The following is a 25,036-nucleotide window of genomic DNA, read 5'->3' on the forward strand; positions in this document are numbered from 1 at the left end:
CAACTTTTACAACACACTACCATCACAATGAAACTTTTACAACACAACATCCATTACATCACATGCCATTACAACGCAACCATTACAACGCATGACACTACAACGCATGTCATTACAACGCAGTCATTACAACGCATACCATTACAACGCATACTATCACAACGCATAGTACCCTTACACTATCCAACACTTACCCTACTGTTGCACCCCCTGGAGTTAGAATAGTAATTTTTACCCCTACACTATCCAACACTTATCCTACTGTTGCACCCCCTGGAGTTAGAATAGTAATTTTTACCCCTACACTATCCAACACTTACCCTACTGTTGCACCCCCTGGAGTTTAGAATAGTAATTTTTACCCCTACACTATCCAACACTTACTCTACTTTTGCACGCCCCTGGAGTTAGAATAGTAATTTTTACCCCTACACTATCCAATACTTACCATACATGCAAAGTAATGGTATGCGTTGTAATGGTATGCGTTGTAAAGGTAGTATGCGTTGTAATGGAATGCGTTGTAAAGGTAGTTTTTTTTTTTGTTTTTTTTTTGTTTTTTTTTAAAAACCTTTATTGTACAGAAAGAGCTCACAAATACGGGCCTACAACCCACCGGGCTGGCCACCACAGAGCCGAATGTCAGGAGCAATGCACAGAGTATCACAGTATACAAAGGCAAAAAAACAGGAGAAATAACAAGCTTCTTAGAGCGATCACAGGAGATAAGAAGTAGAAAGGTAGTTTTCTTATTTTTAAAGGACGGGTTAGGGAGTACAGGAGTATGGCGGGCCAAGAGACAATCCAAAGGGGCGGGGCCGCGGCGGGCAGCAATACAATGATCGTAAAAAACACAGGAGAAACAAACACGAAATAGGCATACCAATAAGCACCGGTCAAAACAACAGACATGAGGAAAGGCCATCGCACACACCGTCCAATGCCCGCCCACCGCAGCTACCACCCGTCCCACCAAACAGCACAGAAAAAGACCCAAATACAAGAACAATGCGAAACGGACCCCCAATAAAAGAAAGGAACCCCGCATAAGGGGGGGGGGGGGGAAAGGAAGGGGGAAGAAGGAAAGGAAGGGACTCTTATCCAAACACCCGCCCCCGGGCGACGAAACAGGAAAACCATAACCCGGTACAAAATAGACATTGAAAATACAGAAAACACACCCAGCAAATCAGAATCATCGTGATACCGGAAAAATACCCCAGAAAGACACCAGGGGGACAGACGACGAGACAGAGCCCCGAAAGAAGGGATACACAAGGGCCATAGAACCAAAAAGGGAGAAGAAAGGAGGAAAAAGATCCCCCAAAAACAGCAACAGACCCCCCCACCCACCCCTCAAGCCCACCCTACACCCCTGCAGAAGGCTACGGCCAACCCCCCAGCAGCGTGCCTGTCGCCCTAAATAGAACCCGAAATATAGGAGAAAGAAACAAGGTAGAAACAAAGGCAAAAAGAAGGGCCAGGGAAAGGAAGGAACATTACACACGGGAGAGGGCAAAAACAGGATAATCTGCAACCATCCCACCACCTGTGAAAAGGGGAGAGGCAGAGCCCACGGGAAGTTAAACGACATCAGGATAAGTTTCAGGAGTCCCACGAAGTTACGCAACATCACAACAGCACATGTCGGTCATAGATCAAAAACAAGACTACCGCATATAATAAGTCATTTCAGCCCTGTCCGCTTTTGTCCAAGGTTGTAATCATCCAAACAAACAAAGTCCAAACGACGAGGGACACAGGGTTCAGGAGGAAATCCAGCGGCAGTCCTGAGGAGAAACGTGAAAGAAAATACGGAGAATATAAAAAAGTTACGGTACAATCTTCGCACCGCAGGCACAGTTCTATGGACAAGTCCAACGAGGCAAGCCCAGCTGGGTCGGCACAGGCGCCCCGGCCGGGGAGCCGACGCGATGAGAAACAGAAAGGATCATCGAGGCCTGGACAGGATGCAAACGGACCGCAGACCAGCGGCCGAGGCAACAAAGCAGGACGACGAAGGGCGTCGGAGAGTCTCCAATTCAGGGATGCGGTCTCCGCCGGAGGCACAGAGACCAGGAGCACACCAGCCGTACCCTGCAACAAGGAAGCAAAATCCAACGATGGGGGCCCGCCTAAATCGAAAAGTGGGTCCGCCTCCACAGGGGAAACAGGCGCAGCCACGGAAGTCCGCCAGGAGTATAGTGCATCCAGGACAACTTGAAGTGCAGGAAACCCTTCACAAGATCCGATATCCGGGCCGTGTGGCGGGCCCCCAGTGCTCGCCCAGGCCCGGCAGAGACTCTCAGGGTCGGCCGCCATCTTAGGAGCCCAGCAAGCCCTCGGTCGTCGGGGGCCCCGGCCGGAGCAACACCAAAGCAAAAGGAGGTCAGCCGAACTGCGGCGGGGCGCCCCAAGGCAGGAAGGAGACCCACCAGAAGAAGGATGTTCAGCGGCCCCCTCGTGCCGCCGGCCCCGTTCTCCGAGCCCGGGCGGAAAATTCAAAATGGCCGGGCCGGGGAACAAAGGGGGGGACCAAGCCGGATAAATGAGGAGGCTCCCCCGCAGGAGGCAGCGTCCGCACCCCTAGGCCCAGGCCAGTCGGGTCCGCCAACGGGCACAGCCGGCCTATTCGCACATCAGCCTCCGCAACCAGATCCACAGCGCCAGCAAGGGCCGACCATCGCGCTCCGTCACGTCCCGTCGCTGCCAGGAGGTCCAGGCCAGTCCGCCCCGAAGGCTCCGAGCGGGACCACCGCACAGGATCGACAGCACCCAGGATCACCGGAGCAACGGGTAAGTGTCCGCAAAGTGCCCGCGGTACCGAAACACCGCAAGGAGGGCTTCCCGGGGCAGGAGAAATACAGGATAATCGAAGAAAACAGGTGGTTGAACGGAGCCGAGCTAAAACGCGGCCATCTCGGTCGCGAGCTAGGCTCCTCCCCCCGTAAAGGTAGTTTTTAAAAATTCGTTGTAATGGCATGCGTTGTAATGGAATGCGTTGTAAAGAATTTTGCGTTGTAAAAAATGCGTCATAATGGTATACGTTGTAAAAGTATACGTTGTAACGTCATACATCCGTCTCACACTGTCCCATGCCAGTGTTGAGACTCTCACTCTGTCTGGGGATCTCAAGTCTTCCAGTGTGTGGGCAGCGCCCTCTGTCTAGAGGTCCCGCGCTGCCTCCTGCCAGGTGTGTCTCTTTAAGTCCACCTGAAGAGTTTGAGAGTTCTCACACCGGTGTGAGTCGCACCCACAGTCCAGAGCTCTCAAGCTTGTCCACACATCTCCCTTCTCAGGGGCTCCAGTTGTCCATCCCAGTTGTCTGAGTAGCTCGTCGTGTGCCCATCTCTGCTTTGCATGCTGGTACTTGTAGTCTGACATTTATGCTAAGGAAAGGAAAACTACAAATCCCAGAATACCAACAGAGAACTGGACCTGACGAGTTGCTTGTGTCTGACATGTGACAGCGGGAGGTCTTTGGGACTGACCCAGGGCACATAACATCAGCCCAGCGGTGCTTCGAGGAAGGATGTGTCACGAGCCTAAAATATCCTGCTCGTGAGTCCCCGTGTGACTCGGCTTCCTTCCACACTGGCGCCGACGAGCCTGCGCATGCTGGCCTCAACTGGTCCACTCAATTTAAAATGAAGGCCTAATTTCTGTGAAATCCGTTCCATCCGTCCCTCTGTCTGTCAGCTGTCCCCCCAGTCAGTGCAGGGTTTCAACCACCCCAGAGGGCAGTCTGTCTGCCTCCTAGTGCAGGACAGAAGGACACTCTGGGACATACTTCCAACATTTGCATGAACATTGTGAATTTTGTAGCATAAACTCGCATTTAATGCTAAGAAGTTTTCTGCATAAAATATGTTTGAAGCCAAACAGCTTTCTTCAGCTCCCATGCAATCTAGAAGCGCCTCATAGAACAATTTCGGAAGTGGGGGACTTGCAGAGAAATATTATGCAAACATTTGCCATTAATCACAGAAGTGCTGTACAAAAGGTAAAACTGCAGAAAAAATGCATCTGCATGTATTTTACAGCTTGGCTAGTGGGAAATCCTCCCATGAGTGACAGCTGACAAACAAAGTTAGGGGCAGATGTATCAAGATAGCCATTTGCGATTTCTAAATAGCGATTTTTAAGGAATCGCTATTTAGAAATCGCAAAATGGCATGTATCAAAAAATCTCTATTTTATAACGATTTCTTAATCTTCCTTATTTGCGAATTCGCAATTAAGGAATAATTTCCCTTTCATTCCAATGGGCCAGGAGGCCCATAGGAATGATTGTGAAGTAATTCTCAAATTGCAAATTCACAATTTGCTAATCGCAATTTGAGAATTATTTCAAGGGTGCAGGGGTGTCTCAATACATGTGTGTGCATATGGCGCACATACATGCCCCATGGGCATGTGTGTGCGTCACATGCCACCTTAAAAAATGACAAATTGTGCTTTTTTAATAGAAATCGCAAATTACCATCAACAACAAGTTGGTGTTAATTTGCGATTTCTTAACCAAAATTCGCAAATTGAAATTGCTTCATACATAGCATTTAAGGAATCGCTAAAATTGCGATTCCTTAAATGCTATGGCAAAATAAGGAATCGCGAATTCCTTAAATTGCGATTTGTTGATACATTCAAAAACATGCAAATTGGCCATTTGCGAATTTCGGCCTTTGCGAGTCGCAAATAGCTTGATACATCTGCCCCTTAGTGACGTTTCTACCGAGCATAAATCGCAGACTTTGCAAAACTTTGTTAGGGGAAAAAATCTTCAGCTGAGAGGGCATTTCTAAAACATTTTTGCCACGTGAGCAAGCTGTAAGGAAGTGTATAGATACCGGCTCACCGAAGTGTGCAGTGTGGCACACGACTCTGAGGGCATATGTAGGTAGGCGTTTGCGATTCGCAAATGCCGAAATTCGGCGTTTGCAAATCGCAAACGGCGTTTTGATATGTAGGTGCATATTAGCAAGATAAGGAATCACAAAAATTGCGATTCCTTATTTTGCTCAAGCATTAAAGGAATCGCAATTTTGCGATTCCTTAAATGCTATGTAGAGGTGCTTTAAAAATTGCGAGTTTTGCATAAGGAATTGCAAAATACCACCTACTTCAAGTAGATGGTATTTTGCGGTAAATGCATTTAAAAAAAAAATTCAGAGTGCCATGTGGCGCACAGACATGCCCTTAGGGCATCTATGTGCGCCACATGTACTTACAGGCACATTCCAGGGGTGCAACAGGTGTCCTTTGGACACCTTGGCACCCTTGGAATTGCGATTCTCAAATTGCGATTTTCACACAGAAAATCGCAATTTGAGAATGTATCTCCATTCATTCCTATGGGCCTCTTGGCCCATAGGAATGAATGGGACACTTATTCCTTAATTGCGATTCGCAAAAAAGGAATGTTAAAGATTGGCAAAAAAATAGCAAATTTTTACCTACATTACATTTTGCTATTCTCAAATGGTGATTCCTTAAAAAATCGCTATTTGGGAATCGCAAAATGGAAATTACCTACATATGAGTCACCACACTGTACAATGCTGATAAACTGATGCTTTCTTAAACACACCTTGCTTGCCTGGTCTTACTACTTGGGTATTCCAGGCAGCAGGCAGTGCTGAGGAGTTACAGACACCACACAGCCACCCACAGGGGAGCACGCAGGTCAAAGCCATAGTAGGGATTTTAGGGGCCCCTGTATGGAACAACTTTGAATTTTCATTATTTGCTGATTCAAGCCCTGTACTATGTGGGAGCTGAACCCCAGTAATCACCTGAACCCCTAATGTTTGCACTGACCCAAATGTTAAACAAAACAATTCAACTCCAGTGCCCCCAGTGGTGAGAGACGACACTCCTCATCTGGAAAACACATTTTAGCAGAGTTAAATGGAATAAAATATCAGAAGCATAAAAAGCTAGATCAAAAATAGAAGATACATATTTATTACAGAAAAATCCAAAATACAGTAGAGAGAAAAATGCATGTGTTGCCATGAAGGCCCCAATGACAGCAGCAGAGATAAATACAAAATCAAACTATCTAATCCCTGGTTAAGCTAAATCCAAGCAAACATTCTAAGTGGCAAATTCATAAAGAGTACTGAGCACGGTAAGTCGCCTAGGAGAAGAATAGCAAAGTATACCCCTGTTGCAACTGAATCCCAGAGGTTTTATAGACAAGTCACACAAGCTGTTACTAGATTCTGCAAATTCAACATGGCATGGTCATGGTTAGGGTCGCATTTTGCAAATCAGAAACAACAAAGTAATAATTAAGAATTATGGGCCCGATTCACAGAATTAACTTAAGACTCAATCCTAAACTTACTACTATTTTGGTATTCAAAGAATGCACTTACTACTTTTGGCATTCAGAGAATGCACTTACTACTTTTGGCATTCACAGAATGAACGTAGTACTTTTGGTATTCACAGAAGTTAGGATTTTGTCTTTAGTTTGTCTTAAGACAAACTTAAGACAGACTTAAGACAAACCTAAGACAGACTTAAGACAAACCTAAGACAGACTTAAAACAGACTTAAGTTAGGATTTTGTCTTAAGTCTATCTTAAGTCTTTCTTAAGTTTGTCTTAAGTCTGTCTTAAGTCTGTCTTAAGTCTTTCTTAAGTTTGTCTTAAGTCTGTCTTAAGTCTGTCTTAAGTCTGTCTTAAGTCTGTCTTAAGTCTGTCTTAAGACAAAATCCTAACTTCTGTGAATACCAAAAGTAGTAAGTTCATTCTGTGAATCCCGAAAGTAGTAAGTGCATTCTGTGAATACCAAAATAGTAGTAAGTTTAGGATTGAGTCTTAAGTTCATTCTGTGAATCGGGCCCACTGTGATTATTTAACTCTAACCCATTTCTTAAGGAAGGAGAAATCTTCCATCGCTTCTGCAGCAACTGTGCCCCAAAGATGTACAACACGAATGAAATGTTTCTTAAATAATGGCTCATAGAATTAGCACCAACTAGTTCTCAGTGCAACTTCCAGTAGAAGTCCTTGAAAATGGTACCTCGGGTACATGATGGAAGCATCATTCACAATAAAGATCTTCTAAGAATATTATATTTTGCTAATACATTTATGTCATTCACTTGATTGCTCAACGGAAACAAGGTAGAGATAACTTTAAGGCGTGAGCAAGTTGAATTGAACATCAGGAACTACATTAATTTAAAAAATATTGGCATGCTACACGAAAATTTGGCGTAGCTGTTCATAGTATTATTCACACTTCTAAGTCACCTAGGTAACTCGTTTCAGGTGCAATGGTGAGCTCATCAGTTATGACTGTATGCATCATAAAAAAAATCTAATTATCAAAATGTATTTTTTACACATTTGCACATTTTGCATTTTCCAAAATATTGCTACAATAGTTGCCGAACCATATTGAATTATAGGTCAAAGCTTAAGATACAAAATATGCAGAAGTGAGCAAACAGAAGGTTCCTTTTACTAAGTGGTCCCTTGGAAGGTGGGGCCTCTAGCCAGTAGCCTATTTTGACAATGCCTTAAAATATCTCTGATACAGGTGATTGTATTAGCATCTGACATACAGCGATCACATCACCTCAGTTTCCTGATATGGCACTCCGACATCAACATAAGTTATTATTTTATATTGTGATTCCAGAGACACCAAAATTGATCTGGGTATCTCTTCCCAATTGGAAATTACGCTTATAAAATGTAATAAGGCAAATCCAGTGTTATCCCACAGGAGAGATAGACCTTGCATTGGTGAAAAACAAACTTAAGTTATTCACTACCAGGACATGTAAAACTTAAAAGTACATGTCCTACTTTTAAATATACTGCACCCGGCCCTTGAGCTGTCCAGGGCCTACTTTAGGGGTGATATATGTATTAATAAGGAAGGTTTGGGCCTGGCAAAAGGTTTATTTTGCAAGGTTGAAATGGTACTTTAAAAACTTCACACACAGACTGCAATAGCAAGCCTGAGACATGTTTAAAGTGCTACTTAAGGGAGTGGCACAATCAGTTCTGTAGGCCCACTAGTAGCATTTAATTTACAGCCTCTGGACACATGTAGTACCACTATACCAGTGACTTATAAGGAAACTGCATGTGACAATTGAGGATGACCCAATATTACCTTGTTTTAAGGAGTGAGCACCTGCACTTTAGCGGCCTTCCTGAGGCAATTGGGCGGGAGAAGCTGACACTTGCGCCTGAATAGGGCTGTGCCTGTCCCCACACAAAGAACTGCATACCCCCTGTAGAGTGTATAAACACTCTACAGGGCAGGAAAGGCAGGAACCTTCTGTTCTTCTAAAGGCCTCTCTGATGTCTCCTCCACTTCAAATGCACATTTGGGTATAAGTGCTGGTTCCCCTGCACAATCAAATCAGAACGTTGCTGGATTCTGCCTGGAAGAAGAGATAATGTGGTGTAGGAGGGACCACCACTTAGCCGCCTGCATTGCTGTGTTGGCCTGCCGATTGTTGCGCTACAGGAGGGACTGCTACTTTGCACCTTGATCTGCTGTGTTGACGTACTGCTTCTTGCCTGGGAGTGAGAGGAACTAGACCTGCTCTCTACATCCTTGAACCAAAGATTATCCAAGGACTTGCTGGCTTGCCTCCTGTTTTCTGAAGTTTCAGGGACACAAAAGACTTCTTGCAACTCTGCTGGTGCTGCTGGACTCTGCAATCTGTGAGTCCTACCCTTGCCTGAGGTGCCCCCTCTAGTCCTGGACCTCAGAAGGGGGTTCTGCAGCTGTTTTTCTTCATAAACTGCAACATCGACCCGACTGCATGTGAAAAATCGATGCATCACTTCCCGATACCGACGCAGTCCCAAATTGATGGAGACGCAGTTCCCGACTGTGAGGCTCAACAAAGTTGTATAGCCGATTCTATGACACCGCCTGCGAGGCTCGACGATGGTGCAGCGCAGAATCTTCAACTCTATCTGCGAGGCTCATCTCAGATGCAGTCAACGGACTCATGTGAAAATTCAGATGCATCGTGTGCTCGACGTTGACGCTTTGCTCCATACAAGGTACCTTCTCAGCGGTCCCTGCATGGTCTCTGTAGCCAGCCTGCCCTCTTTCACGGTCGGGCCGACCTTTGGATTTGTACCGGTGTCTCGCAACTTCAAATAACCTTTTGACCGCTGGTTATTTCTAACCACTATTTTCACATTTAATCTTTAAACATTCATATCTCAAGTTCTACCTTTTGGATTTTTATTGTTTTTTTCTTGTTTTAGTTAAATAAATATCCTCTATTTTTGTAAACTGGTTTTGAGTCTTTCTGTGTTGTTTGTTTGTGTTACTGTAATTAAAAGGTGCCCAAATACTTCACATATTGCCTCTTGAGTTAAGCCTGATTGCTCGGTGCCAAGCTACCAGAGGGTGAGCTCAGGTTAATTTAGGTCCTGTATCTGACTTACCCTGACTAAGATTTTGGCTCCTGCTTGGACAGGGTGTATACTCTGCCAGCCAGAAATCTCTATTACTAATACACAATATGGAACACATTCGTCATCTGTGTTATACGCCAAGAATAGTGAAAAAAAGGGGTTGACGTCCCATTGCTATTTTGAGTTTTCTCATCTTGCGACACCAGTGTGACTTCTTGATGACAGTGTGTATATAAACACATACCGTTGTGGTGCTCGCTTTATACACTGCGCGCATGCTACATATAAGCTGTCTGGACACAAACCGCATTGGTGTAGGAGCATTGTTGCATATATTTGTCTGTGTATAATGTAATATGAGACGACATGGCTTACAGGAAAATTTTTGTATTGTGCATGAATGCTCTCGGCTCCATTCTGTGGAGTTCAAAATAAGATCTATTCAGTTGCAGGCAGCATGTTGTGGTTGCAGTAACCTCTATATTAAGCTTTTCCCTTATGTATGGAGTGAGATGCAGTGCGTGGGAGTTTCTGTTGATTGGGGCCATGTGGATTTGATTTGTAGACCTGTAGATTTTTTTTCAATGTGGGGGACATTCATAGATATGAATAATATACTCAAGCGAAACCGCTTGCCCTCTGTGCACTGTTGCAAATCCTAGTTGGACATACAAATATTCATCAAATGTATTCCGTGAATTTTTGAAGAAAACATAAACAAGAATTATTCAGCCAATGCATCTTTTACTGAAATTTCTTAGTTCATCAGAACATTATTTTATGTCATAACATTCCTTATGTTCAGTGATATTTTATGTCTTAACATTACTTGTTGTTCGTAGAAACAATAAATTCATAGATTCCATTTTTTCTCAAAAGATGCCCTTGCCCAATGCATTTCGGGCCACACGGCCCTTCGTCAGGGGCTGTACCTGAAAAACATAAACAAATTCATACGTTCACCACATCGAATGACCTCCAGCGTCATGGGTTACAGTAAGTTGCAGCGTGGATTTATCTACTACATTGTTACAGCAATAGCTTATCAATCGCGTCATGTCGACTAGTGTTTTACGAGATAATCTATACGAAACTAAAACTGTTCCTAGTCGCATAACAACAAATATTATGAAAATGATAAATAAAGAAAATATAACATCATATCGCTAAGTGTTAATAACACAGCATCCATCGAATTTAACTCACTTGTGTGGTTTAAAACAACGAGAAGAAGTAAGCGGAATCCTGACGGTTCCCGAGTGAGGATGCGAAAGACGTGCCGGTGTCCTAAAAACAAACATAAACCAACCCAAGATTACCAAACTATCTGACATTAGAAAAATCCCTTCCTTTGCTCGCTTCAAAAACGAGGCCAAGTCCTTTCTCATGGGTAAATTCCTTGGCTAAACTCATTCCGTCAGCCACCTGAGAGAATGTTGCCCTATCCTGCGCCATTGCACACCACTGTATTTGACTTTTTGTATTATTTGTATTATATTCATTGTACTTTACTTATCCTTGTTGTATAGCTTCTCACATCCCCCAGGTACAGTACCCTCTGCTACCCTGTCCCACCTTCATCCCTTGACTCTCTGTAAGCCCTCCTTTGTACCTAGTTTTCATCGTTTATCGTGTGATATGTCCCTGTATTATTCTACTGTATCTGTAAAGCGCTCTGATACCCTCACGGGTCATGTTTGCGCTCTATAAAACCTTAAAAAAAAAAAAAAAAATCTAATTACGTGGTGTGATGATACGCATAATTCTAAGGGTTAACTCACTTGGAAATGTGGAATCGGCTGTGTCCACGGGAACAGAAAAAACGGGTTAAAGATCCTGATTCTTCTCAAATGGACATGTGGCGGTTCATTCATAGATATCACACTGAGTGTTGATATTATTGTGCAACAGTGGATTTCATGACTTTCAAATTGATTATACTTTTTTTTATTACGTTTACACCCGAGTACTTTTTCACCTGTGGAAGATAAAAATATTGTTTTGACATCATCTAATACAATTGGCATCATCATCTAATAGAATTGTAAAAAGGTATTCTCCCATATGATACCTAATCATGGATTTAATATTGTAATACATTTAAAAATGCTTGTATAATTGGGTATATAAATTGTGACCATGTTGTATACAATAGTAGTTAATGAATGCTAGTTATGATCAATTCAATCAACAAATATATGTACTCGTTTAGATCAATCAGAACTTTTGTTGATATTTAATATAAAGACAGTATTGTGTTTATTTTTCATTCATACTAGTGTTTTAAATATTAAAGGGTAAGATGTGTATATGTATTGTGAATATCATAAAATGAATAACTAATTAATCCGAGAAAGGATATCATTGGGTTTGTTTTGGTGAGGGGTTATATAATTTCTATATACAGTCTCATAACTTTGCATATGAGTATGGTTAAATCTTCGAATGCATTTGAATTGTCTCTGTTTCTTAAAAAGCTGCATTCCATGCGGTGCTGTGATATGTTGATTGGCATTTGCCATGACGTGTCAGAGTGACTGCTAGGAGTTTATTTTTAAATTGCATGTAGTGTTTTTAAAGAATAATACATTTTAAATAATTTGTATATTTATTTGTGTAGCCCTGAAGAAGTCCCAACGGGGATGAAACGCATTGGCTCAGGCAACAATGAAAAGAAATTTAAGGAAAGAAGAATAATAAAGAATTGAAAACAAACTGCATATAGGACTCTTCTGATGTCTCATTGAAACATGGACAATTGATCTACATTATTGGTGGAGTAATATTGCATCTGGGATTTGAGTTGGAGAGCTGAGTAATATGGCATTATACTAGTAAAGCTATGGAGCATATTAACAAGGGCTTTAACTCCGCTTTTTTGGCTTTAAGGGCCATATGTATCAAGCCGTTTTTGAATCGCGAAGGCTGAAATTCACAGAATTTCGGCCTTTGCGATTCGCAAACGGACGTTTTGCATGTTTTGGGATGTATGAAACATTCCCAAAATAAGGAATTGCAAAGTTGTGCGATTCCTTATTTTGCCATAGCATTTAGGGAATCGCAATTTTGCGATTCCTTAAATGCTATGTTTGTAGCATTTTTGGCTTGCGAAATATGGTTAAGAATTCGCAAATTACCACCAACTTTTAGTTGATGGTAACTTGCGAATTCTTCAAAAAATGCATATTTTGGCATTTTTCAAGGTGGCATGTGATGCACACACATGCCCATAGGGCATGTATGTGCGCCATATGCACACACATGTATATTTCTGGGGTGCAGCAGGGTGTCTTTGAGACACCCCTGCACCCTTGAAATAATTCTCAAATTGCGATTAGCAAATTGCGAATTCGCAATTTGAGGATTATTTCGCAATCATTCCTATGGGCCTCCTGGCCCATAGGAATGCATTGGGAATTATTCCTTAATTGCGAATTTGCAAAATGCGAATTCGCAAATAAGGAATATTAAGGAGTCGCTAACAAATAGCGATTTTTTTCATACATACCATTTTACAATTTCTAAATAGCGATTCCTTAAAATTCGCTATTTAGGAAATGCAAAATCATTTGTTGATACATATGGCCCAAAGAAGCGGAGATAAAAAAAATCGCCCTATCAACAACAGGGTGCTAACATGCAAAATCGCATGTTAGCACCCTTCACTACGCTTCCCTTTGTATCTCTAATGAGATGCAAAGTGGGCGTTCCAGAGCAAAATAATAGGAGAAATGTCGCTAAGCGACATTTCTCCTATCATTAAGCTTCACGCTAACCCTGTTAGAGACAAAAAAAGCAGCGCTAAACACGGTTGACGCTGCTTTTTTACATCTGCAAATTTTCAGACTTAGCCATGTAATCCAATGGGAGGTGGATTACATGGCTAAATCCACCGTGGGCTATCAACAAGGATATCCCTATCCTTGTAGTTTTATCGCTGCATTACCAGCGATAACCTCTCAAAATGCCGCTATCGCTGGATTTTTTATCGCCTAAGCGGTTAGTGTTGTTAATACCGCGATATCCAGGCAACATTATCCAGCAATAGCGGGCGTTAAAAAAATTAACGCTAAGCGCCCTTAGCGTTATTTTCCCTGTTCCTTGTTATTATGCCCCCATACGTCTATACAAATTTAGTGGCCATTTCAATGGAAAATGTGCTCTCTTTAAATGACAGTGTGCAACCACAACAGTGCCCCAAAATGCACGACTGGCTACATACCACACCCTCACCACCCTCCTGCTACACTTGTTTGGGTGTTTTAGACGCTTGAATATTCCACAATATCTAGGAGTTTAGTGATGTAACATTAATGGCAGCACCCCATTCTGAAATTGGTTCCAGCACCATTGGCCTGGCTAGCTTGAAGGTGGCCATGTTCAATGCTGACGCCACATGACTGTCACCTGAGTGCCGGGTCAAAGGTTACATTCATCAATGCAGCTTGAGGATCTTGGCTTTGCTAATTAGATGCTTGTTGCAGGATTTGCTTTAGTATCTTGCTTTATATGCTGTGGATTGGAGAGGTGGTAAATGCTTCCAAAGCTATTGCTTATTTGCACCTTGTGTTCCTCTCCTGGGGCTGGTGGCATCAAGAGTGTTGCCAGGGGAGGGGCTTCTTTCAGCAGTTGGCACAGAGGTGCCCTCTATGGGCTTTCATGCGATGACATCACATGGGTGTGCAAGAAGTGCCCAGATCAAGAGACTTCAAAATGCAAACAAGAGATTTTTTCAGAATCCCCCTCAAGACCTGGGGATGAATGCCTGTATGCAAAAGGTGTGTGTGTGTTGGGGGGGGATACTGAAAGGGCACAGAAGGGAGGGAAGGGAGCAGTCCCTAGACCCCAGATGAATGGACTGCCTCTCGATCAGGCAGGAAGGAAGTGCAGTCACTCATAAAAGCACCCATGGTCCGGAGAAGACCTCTGGTGGCACAGACACACCTAGGAAGAATGCAGAGCCTGGCAGCATCCATGGATGGGAAGCAGGCATGTCAGGAGTTTTTGTTGGGCCTGGGTCAACAGCTTCAGTGATGCCTTCCATGCACACGTATGTGCTATCAAAGAGAGGACATAGCAGATAGAGTGTCTCGGGCGAGCTCTTCCTGTGACCGTCCTCCTGTCCAGCATGCAGTCAGTTTTCTACCTTCTGCTGCCTTCGGTTTATGCCTCCTCTGCTTAGTTTCTGTTCATTTTTCTGCCTCTTCTCTGCTCGCTCCTGCCCTCTATTCCGCCTCTTTCTTCTCGATCTACCCGTTATTTTGTTTCTTTCTGCTCATTTCTGACCTTCATTCTGCCTCTTGCTGTCAGTTTCTGACCTTTATTCTGCCTCTTTTTCTGCTCATTCTGCCCGTTATGTTGCCTCCTGCTTGTTTCTGACCCTTATTCTGCCTCTTGCTGTCAGTTTCTGACCTTCACTCTGCCTCTTTCTGCTCTGTTCTGACCTTTATTTTGCCTCTTTCAGCTCTTTTCTGACCTTCATTCTGAGGAGGCATCCACAGCGCCCAGAAACCCCTAGGGATGACAGTGCTGCGCTATACAAATGCCGATTGCTGAGCCTCTGGTGCCATCTAGTGGTAGTAGCAGTATTAGCTTCCTCGCCATTAATAAATAAGGCTGGTTCTCTTTGAAATTAGGGGGCTCCTCCATATTTACAAGGAGAGGAAAAGCCACCCTGCGTGACTTTTCCTCTCCTTGTAAATACGGCCCCTTCACACGCAGCACTGTGCGTGGAAGGGGCGTTCCATGGGTGTTGCTGTGGGTGTTCCCATGCAACACCCATGGAGCAAGACACAGCTCCAGATTTACGATAAAGCGTAAATCTGGAGATGCGTGTGAATGCTACGCTACCCTAGAGGTGGCGTAGCGAGGCGCAACGAGGAGAAATGTTTTCATTTCTCCTCGTTTCTTCCTCTTCCAACGTGTGCTGCATTTTACAGGATGAATTGAAAGAGGAAAATGCCTGTAGTGATTGTTTTTGTGGAGGAAGGTGCTCCTTCCTGCACAAAAACAATCTCCCCACGACGCAGGCATCCTTGCACCATGGTGGAAGGGTGCCTGCGCCGGCGCATGGCTGAGGTTTGTGTGCCAGTGCAGAGGAAGCACCAAGATGCGACATATTCTTGTAAATATGTTGCATCTCTGTGCTTTCCAAAGTAACGCAGCCCGTACGGCGCAGCAAAATTACTTGCTGCACTGTGCTGCGTTACTTTGTTGTAAATCTGCCCCACGGTGTCCCGGTAATAATGGACCCTCTGCCCCCACCTTGGGCCTGACCTGGGAGATCACAGATCCTGACGTCACTCCTGGGTGAGACCGCGAGTCCTGACGTCACCCCTCAGGTGCACGCACAGGTGAGTGTCGCCGTAGCCCTCACAGCCCTCCTTGTCTGGAGTGTTTGCACGTGAACATATTCTTAACATCCGCAGTCACACGCTTCACTTATAGGTCGAAACATTTAGCAATACATTTTTTTCAAACCCTTACAATCCATGACCTTCCTAAATTCTCAAAGTTGTGAGTGGGGTTCAGACCTTTTGAGTGTCTCAGAGCATTTGTGTCATTTCTCTAAACTGTGAAAATGTACCTTTGTAATTGCTGTCTCTCTGGGCAGCTGCCTTTGCAGATGTGACCTCCTGTTAGAAAGGCATCCCCGGGGGAGGCAGAAGATGTCTGACTGACTACCCCTAGGTCCACCTCTCCGCCGAGGAGTAGCCGAGCGGTTGCTGAGAGGCCTCCTGAATGAGGGTCCTCTCCTAGGATCGTACAGCAGAGTAATCACAGCACTACAGATGGACACCACACAAGAAGTTAAGTTCTCAAGCTTTTATAGGGAATAAACGGTTGCTGGTTCTGGGCAGTATGTACAAGCAGATCGAGGGATCTGGAAAGTCTCTTAAAGGGGGGTAAGGTAGCGGGACAGTCTTACTCTGGGCGGAGGAAGGGATACCCTACGCACAGCTCTCAATCCTCGAGCTGGGGGGTTCCGAGAGGTTCGAGCCGCGGCAGCGCCAGCAGGCTTGCAAGGTGGTTCAGCGAAGTAGGCCGCGGCAGCGCCAGCAGGCTCTCAGATGGTTCGACAGGATCGGCCGCGGCCGCGCCAGCAGGCTCTCAGATGGTTCAGCAAGGTAGGCCGCGGCAGCGCCAGCAGGCTCTCAGATGGTTCAGCAAGATAGGCCGCGGCAGCGCCAGCAGGCTCTCGGAAGGTTCAGCAAGATAGGCCGCGGCAGCGCCAGCAGGCTCTCAGGTGGTTCAGCAAGATAGGCCGCGGCAGCGCCAGCAGGCTCTCGGAAGGTTCAGCAAGGTAGGCTGCGGCAGCGCCAGCAGGCTCTCGGAAGGTTCAGCAAGGTAGGCCGCGGCAGCGCCAGCAGGCTCTCAGAAGGTCGTCGGGTTACGGACGAGTTCGTCTGGTGTCGGCCGTGACAGCGTCAGTAGGGCTTCCAGTCCAGGATACAACTGAAGTCTTAATCCAGGGTTTCCCCAGATATAGGACTGGAGGTCTTTGAAGTCCGGACCCTCGCGCCTGGGGCCAGAGGGGCCGGGATGATGGTGTCCAGACACCCAGCAGGGGGGTGGAGCCAGCGCCCAGGGAGGCCGGAGGGTGATCGATACCAGGCGTCCGGGGACGGCTGGAGGCCCATCGAAACTCCCCTTCCTCCGGGATCTGTCGAGTGGCTACTCGACCACCTGGGTGGATCTTGGTGCCTCGATGTCGGGGCTTCGCTGGGGCCTGGGCTGGGGCCGAGGCCACGTGGTTGTGACGTGGCGGGTCCAAGATGGAGTCGGGCACGGCCTCGTGCTGAGGTCGTGATGGGCCTACGCTGGGGTCAGGCCTGCGCTGGTGGACCGGGATGGTAGCCGGTCCTGTGGGGTTGGGGCGTGCAGGATCGGGCCGAAGGGGCCGCCCGAGGTCTGCTGGAGGGCGGATATCGTCCTGGGCCCGCCATGCGGGAGGGGTAGGACCACGCCATGAGGCCGGGTCCAACACCTCCCCCGATGGACACTGCTGCCTTGCACCCCTCCACAACCAAAGCAGACGATGCTATTCTAAGTGTGTTTTAACCTTTTGAACCAAACTACTCAAAAGAAAACTCGTGTCTATTGTAACACGCACTTTGTGGTGATGTCTGCCTTTTTCATCTTTAAGTGCCACACTGGTTGCACTTTGCTGTAAGAACTTTTAGATAAAGTAAATGTTTGTCATTTAAAAAACTATATATATTATTATTATAAATCAGCTCTAACCAATAACACTGAACTAACCACTAACCATGGGTTCCGGAGCAGCGTGCTGTCCAGCGGATAGCGCTTCAGCGCCTTGTCAGCGGTAGTAAGCGCTACATAAATGCAATTATTACAATACCAACGGTGCAGAGGACGTGGCTGTGCCCCTCTGTTGTGTCCCGTGACCCCTCCCTCTCCTCACAAGGATCCCCCTGCGCACACATCTCTGCGCAGCCTGCGGGGCACAGGGGCAGGCCCCAGCAGGGAAGACTCGTCCTCTCATCCTTCCGAGGCCCATAGAGCGAGCACCTTTGAGTTGGGTAACGCCGCTGGAAGTATGGGTGTGGGGTGCTGCAGCCCCCCAATATAACTATGCTAGCTTTCATAGGGTTGGATAAGCAGTTAAGATGACTTTGCATTTTATCTGGTCATAGAGGTCAAATGTCAGGCTCTTTCTTTTAGCAAGTTGCTGCTTATTCTTTTAACAAGGGGATTAGTGTTAACCTCTCTTTCGCTGACCGCAAAGTGAGAAGGTTTTGAAATGTAAACTATATAACAACAGTTCTGCTAAGTGTAAAAGGAAAGGCTGAAAGATGTAAAAAAAAGATTTCTAACGCAACAAAACTTGAACTGTACAAATATTTCAAAATACATCAGCAGTTAGGAAAGCACAAATGAAGCCCTTTCTATTGTCATTCTGAAGAGTGATCAGTGGCGGCTGGTGACATTTGAAAGTGGTAAGGCGTACAATTATTGTGTACTGCAATACGGCGAGCGAACAGTAGTAGTGAGCGAGCCCGAACAACCTATGGGGGGAACCTTTTGAAAAAAGAGTGGACAAATGATGCTTTTTCAAGCAATCTTGAGGCAGAAGAAGGAAGATTAATAAAGCAATTCACTTGAATTATTTACAATTTACGAAATTGCTGAGTGTTGGATTTTTTGGGGAAGGTTATTACACAGAGGACTACACAGATGTTGAGAGTGTGGCAGAAAAAAGTATGGTAACAGACAGCAAGATAGAGTGTGGAAGAGAGAGCTTACCTGTGCTAACCTTTACAGTGTCCACTGTTTCTGACACCTCACACTATCTGTTGGACCCAGCCTCATGGCGTGGTCCTACCCCTCCCGCATGGCGGGCCCAGGACGACATCAGCCCTCCTCCGGACCTCGGGCGGCCCCTTCGGCCCGACCCTGCACGCCCCAACACCACAGATCCGGCTACCATCCCGGATCCCCATCACCGGCCTGGCTCCAGCGTAGGCCCATCACGACCTAAGCACGAGGCCGTGCCCGACTCCATCTTGGGTCCCCCACGTCACGGCCATGTGGCCTCAGCCCAGGCCCAGGCCCCAGCGAAGCCCCGACATCGAGGCACCAAGATCCACCCAGGTGGTCGAGTGGCCACTCGACAGATCCCGGAGGGAGAGGAGTTTCGATGGCCCTCCAGCCGTCCCCGGACGCCTGGTATCGATCGCCCTCCGGCCTCCCTGGGCGCTGGCTCCACCCCCCCTGCTGGGTGTCTGGACACCATCATCTCGGCCCCTCTGGCCCCAGGCGCGAGGGTCCGGACATCAAAGGACCTTCGTCCTATATCTGGGCCCGTCCCGGAGTAGGACGCCAGTTGTATCCTGGACTGGAAGCCCTGCTGACGCTGTCACGGCCGACACCAGACGAACTCATCCTTCCTGTAACCCGACGTCCTTCTGAGAGCCTGCTGGCGCTGCCGCGGCCTACCTTGCTGAAACCATCTGAGAGCCTGCTGGCGCTGCCGCGGCCTTCCTTGCTGAACCATCGGAGAGCCGGCTGGCGCTGCCGCGGCCTACCTTGCGGAACCATCTGAGAGCCTGCTGGCGCTGCCGCGGCCTACCTTGCTGAACCATCCTGTAAGCCTGCTGGCGCTGCCGTGGCCCGACCTCTCGGAACCCCCCAGCTCGAGGATTGAGAGCTGTGCGCAGGGTATCCCTTCCTCCGCCCAGAAGCTAGACTGTCCCGCTACCTTACCCCCCTTTTCGAGACTTTACGGATCCCTCGATCCGCCTGTATATACTGCCAAGAACCCGCAACCTTGATTACTTATAAAAGCTTGAGAACTTGACCTCCTGTGTGGTGTCCGTTTGTAGTGTTGTGATTACTCTGCTGTACGATCCTCGGAGAGGGCCCTCATTCAGGAGGCCTCTCGGTAACGCTCGGCTACTTCTCGACGGAGAGGTGGACCTAGGGGTGGTCAGTCAGACATCTTCTGCCTCCCCCGGGGTCACCTTTCTAACACTATCCAGCAATGCCACCTTCACAGTCACACGCTGCCCATGAGAGAAAGCTCATCTCTGCCCAACAGTGCCAGCTTCACATGACTGTCCTCAAACACCTCACAGTGCTCACCACTGCTTGCTTGTTGTAATTCAGAATGCTGTGAACTGGCACCTGAGGCCTCTTTCAGCCGCCACTGAAGAAAAAGGGAAGGAAGATGCCATATACATCTTGAAAAATTAGAAACTGTTCCCATGTTAGAAACGTGAATAGGCTTTGTAGACTGCAGGTTAGAAGGTGAATCAGGTAACACGTCGGGTTAATGTGAATATTGTGGAGCTCTACGGTTCATTAACAGCTCCCTTGTACCAAGCCACCGGAGTTTAGTGACTTTAAATACTAAACACTCCTACACAGATCTGTGTGTAGCCTGCAGGCCCCCGGTTCTAATCTCAGTCAGATGTCTTAGTGGGTAAATGCACCTGCTGCAGAGATTTGCGTTGTGCACAACATATGGGTGGGTCAGAGGTTCCAAACACAAGGAGACAGATCAGTGGGTTGATGCACCTACGGCTCTGGGTCCAGTTGATAACTAGACAGACAACTCACACCCCGTGAGCACTGCACCCCAAGAGCCCTAAGGTTAAAGGAGTTATTGTAACCAATGAACAGTTCACTTTTAAAGTTCACCTCGGTTACACCACAGGCCGCTTCAAGCTCCAGTCACCTAAGCCCGGCCCCTGCATCTTAATTTGTGTTACATTTGCTACCATTGGCATATGTCATGCAGTCTCCTTATGCAACGATGCTCAGGGTGTTACACCACTTCCACACTAAACAACTGAGCAACTGAAACACTGCATCGGTCGGGGTCAAGGCAAAGAAAGGCATCTCAAGTGAGCACATATTGAAATATCGAAGCGATAGAAAAAAGCATAAGCCATATACAAATTGCTACTCACACACACAAAAATTCCAAGCATTTTTTTAAAAAAAACACAGGCTTAATGATGTCATATTACATTTCTGGGGAAGGACTCGCAGACAGCCAGGCGCTCCATCTGCGTGGAGAGACCACCAGGCAGTTTTCTTTAGACATGCCAAGGAAGACGGCAGCATTCAGTGGGGTGAAGGGAGGGGGGGATCTCATTTCGGCACTGGCAGGCAACTCTAATGTAGGGTTAATTAGCGAGTGACTACTGCAGGACCCGGCGGTAGTACGTGTGAGGGAAGAGCGGGAGGAGGGGATGGCTGAGGTGCGCGGAATCAAAGTAATAATAAAGAAAACAATCCCCATATCTCAGACTGAAGGAAGCTGCGTTGGTGTGGCGGTGCCTCCGCCAAGACCTCTTGTACATTACCGAACCAAACCTGCGACCCAATACACACTGTACCGCCCGGGGAATTAGAATAAAGAATTTAAAGGAAGAAGAAAACGTACCCGCCAGTCAGCGCCGCATCTTCTGGGACCTTGGCGCCTTCACTGGAGCGGAAATCGTTATGAGAGAGCACAAGTTTGAAAAAATGTATAAGTACGCCATATTTACAAGCACGTAGTTAGTTTAAACATGTTTTGCACACGAGTGTTTTATATTCAGTAGTGAAATGTATAGAATGTTAAGTGGAGTAACTATAATTATAACGGTGTGAGATTAATGTAGAAATGTTGGAATATATGTGAAAACCTCATGTTCTCATGTTAAAAGAATCATGTCCGAATTAAATGTAACTTTGAAATCCAGTATAATGTGTAGGCCTTAGGGCAATTCACAGCAAACCTGAACGTGCTGCTAAAATAATGTGAGATAAGGTTGACATGGTTCTTCCAAATGTACTATTGAACTTAGGGTTAGAAGTATATGCTTTATAGATGTGTTATTTTAGAAACGTATGCTAGCTAAGAATGTTTGCTGTTTAAATCAAGTTAACGTTTTAAGATTGCAGGGACCTGCTGCATGTAAATCAAGTAGGCCAGAGCAGATAATGTCATGTCGTTTAAATTGCCATGTGCTCGTTAGAGAAGGGGTCGTGAGGTGTCCAGCACAGAGCTTTGAGAGTGTTTTACGACTAAAGATATGGTGGAGTCTGGAATTTGAGGCCCACTGCAGGACGGACTGTATGCAGGTGCGAGGGTCCTAATCAGCTCGAATGAAAGGGACTTTGTTCAGTGGCGCCTTGCGCAGGCCTGTAGGAGTTTCCAGGAATTTCAGGGGGTATCGGCGCACTGGAGAAGAAGCCTGGGAACCAAGGTCAACTTTAACGAGGGTCTTCAAGAGTACCATCATGGAGTTTACCGCGCAAAGATGTACCACGTGAGGGGCGTCCCAAGGGGCGTTTCTATTGGAAATGTGATTTGGTATTAGGGAAAGCGACCCGGGAGGAGAGCAGAGCAGATGATTTTGGGAGCCTAAGGAAGCGGATGGGTAGGCAGATAGGCTGATCAGGAGAGACCCATTATCAGAGAAGAGACAAAGAGAAGTGCGTGATCTTCTTAGGAAGTCACCACGGCTGACACCTAGAGGGTTAAGATCTTGCTAAGTAGGGATGTCACTTAGTATAGTGTAGGGACAGACTAACCTTAATTTTCTTTTCTGTAATGACTTTGAGGTTACAACTTATATCCATTTTGGCAACCCTGATGGTTTTTGAGCTTGTACTTATTATTTTGTTTTTCAGACTCAGACTATTCAAAAAGTTCATGTTCATAGTGATACCGATTTATCTTCTTAATCTCATTTTGAGAAGTTTGTATCTTCAGTTATCCTTGACTTTATATTAAATCCTTGAAACTTAAAAATTGGTCAGTGGTCATTTAGAGTGGTGTAAGTTCTTAAATTGATTGACTTATTGCTAGATTACCTTTTACTCAATGACAGGTACCAACGATTCAATCGACGTAGTTTGGGATTTGGTAATGTAACTAGTAACCAGAAATCCCGCGTTGGCAGTTGGTAGCAGAGTGAGGATGGTTATCTTCTTGAGGAAGGTAATCTAGAGAGGTTAGTTTACCCCAAGGCCCCTAGACATCGAGAGACGAGCAGCGGAAGAATCGTGTGCCGAAAGGTGCAGACGGTGCGAGAAAAGCAGCAGTATCGGAGGAGAGTGAGTATAAAAAGGGTCATGCGTGAACAGATTGCGGTGTTTTGTGTTGTATTTGTATTGTAATGTCTTGCGGAGTTGAATGCCTGTAGTGTGAATGAGAGAAGGTTGTGAGCGCGCGCAACCTGGTAAGCTGGTAACCTGGTAAACGGGTGAACTGGTGAAATCTTAAGTTCAGGCCAGAGCTTAAGTGGTTTTGGGTGTATCGAACATCCAGGGTAGTTGTCGACCATAGTACGGAGGTCACGAGGTACCATTGACCGCCGTGGATCCAAGATAGGGGGAGTGTAAGAGTGAGTGTATGAGTAACGGACGCTGGTCGAAAGTTACTGTGTGTGAGTAACCTATCGGAGAAGGCGATTGTCTGGAAGTAAACGGAAAGATATTTCGCCAAGTTAAGGTGACAACTACAGAAAGACTGTGGGCGTACAGTCAAGAAAGGTGATCGCTTGGACGGAAGTAATCATTTTTCGGAGTATGAATGGGACGCGTGCATGACCGAGGAGACGAGCTGAGAAAGGAGGGGAACTGCTGCGAAGGGGGACGGGTGACGTCGGCTAGAGCCGCGCTGTGATTGAGCGGTTGGTGTGACGTTAGCTAGAGCCGCGCTCTGGTTGGGCGGCTAGAGTGACATCGGAGGAAAGTCGCGTACGGATAGGCCAGTTAGTGAGAACGGCGCTGAGATTGGTGGAGTGTCATCAGGAAGTAAACAAACGCAGAGAAAAGAGAAATCATGAAGTGTTTTAAGTGTTTGAAAGGGATTTTTAAACGTAAACGAAGTGAACATTATTACGGGGAAGAGGCTCCGCCAGAGGGTACGCCAGCTCATTATATGGCAACGAATGTGGGGCTGCATACGATATTATGGATTGGGGCTTGGAATAAGCTTACGGAAGGGAATGAGGAAATGCAGTTCCCGAGGTACGGGACGTTTAAGTTAGAGGTGTTGCATCAGCTAAAAGCAACCATGTCCTCATTGAAACCCTCGCCCAGACCAACACAGTTTGAGGCCCTTAATGCATGGATTAAGGCTGCACACGACCGAAATTTGAACAGGCGTCAACAAAGGCTGACGCGATCGGTAAGGGCAGTGCGAGATTCCAAATGGGATGAGGAAGCAAAGCGATGGAGGGTACAGGCTATTGAGGTGGAAAAAATGTATCCGATGAGGGAGGTGGCAGGAGGAGGAGGAAACCTCATGGAAGAAGACGAGGAAAGCGAGTCGGAGGACAATCTGATAAACAGATTGTTAATGGATAGACCACCTCCGAGAGTGGGGTTGATAGAAGATAGAGGGCTCGCAAGGGAAGATGGGAATGACATAGAGGGATATACACCACTCCCTATATCGGAATGGACACCTATCAAAGGCGGAGAAACACCTCCAAACAACACTGTACAGAGTGTAGTGGGAAGGTTTGTAGTGCAGAAAACGCCAACCACCGAAAGGGCTGAGTCTGTGGGATTACCAGACGCTCTTCAAGTGCCTGTTACCATAGGACCCATAGTTTCGATCTATAACCCTGAGAGAGATAGAGGGGAACAACAAAGGCAATTGGATAGGGAAAGGATTGAGATGGAAAGGAGGAATAATGTGACAAATGCATGGAAACAATTGCCAGGATCGGTAACATGGAATACCCCATTAGACACAACTGTCGGTCCCAATTCAGAACAGGGAGGTCCGAGAGGACCAATGGATCTAAGGGGACCACGGCCAAGATCCTATTCAGAGTTAAGAGCTGATTTGAGGGAATGGGACGGGTCCATAGTATCTCCGAGTAACAGGACAAGAACGGAACCAGAGTGGGAAAGCAGGGGTAACGGGACTGTATCTCATTGTGGGGCCAGCGAAAGCAGTCAGGGACGGGAAGGCCAAAGTCAAGAGAATAGAAGGGATGCATGTCCTACAAATCAGAGAGAACAGCCGGAACAAAATACTAGGATTGTAGAATGTGAGGAAATGTCCCGTCTCTGGGGGAAAGGAGGAGATGAGGCGGTACGGGCTTTTCAGAATAGGTTTAGGTGCCTTCATCATACACTCGGGGAAG

At 46.3% G+C, this 25,036-nt stretch overlaps 1 long non-coding RNA gene across 1 annotated transcript; it reads right to left on the reverse strand.

The window, feature by feature from the left end:
- Nucleotides 1–10,207: 10,207 nt before the first annotated feature.
- On the reverse strand, nucleotides 10,208–21,385 carry LOC144761200 (uncharacterized). Its single transcript, XR_013595624.1, has 4 exons — nucleotides 21,328–21,385; nucleotides 11,195–11,391; nucleotides 10,620–10,700; nucleotides 10,208–10,345 (listed from the first exon to the last, which is right to left on the reverse strand). It is a non-coding gene; the product is annotated as an uncharacterized LOC144761200 (long non-coding RNA).
- Nucleotides 21,386–25,036: the final 3,651 nt, after the last annotated feature.

This window comes from Lissotriton helveticus, chromosome 6 (assembly GCF_964261635.1).
Source record: "Lissotriton helveticus chromosome 6, aLisHel1.1, whole genome shotgun sequence".
NCBI lineage: Eukaryota > Metazoa > Chordata > Amphibia > Caudata > Salamandridae > Lissotriton > Lissotriton helveticus.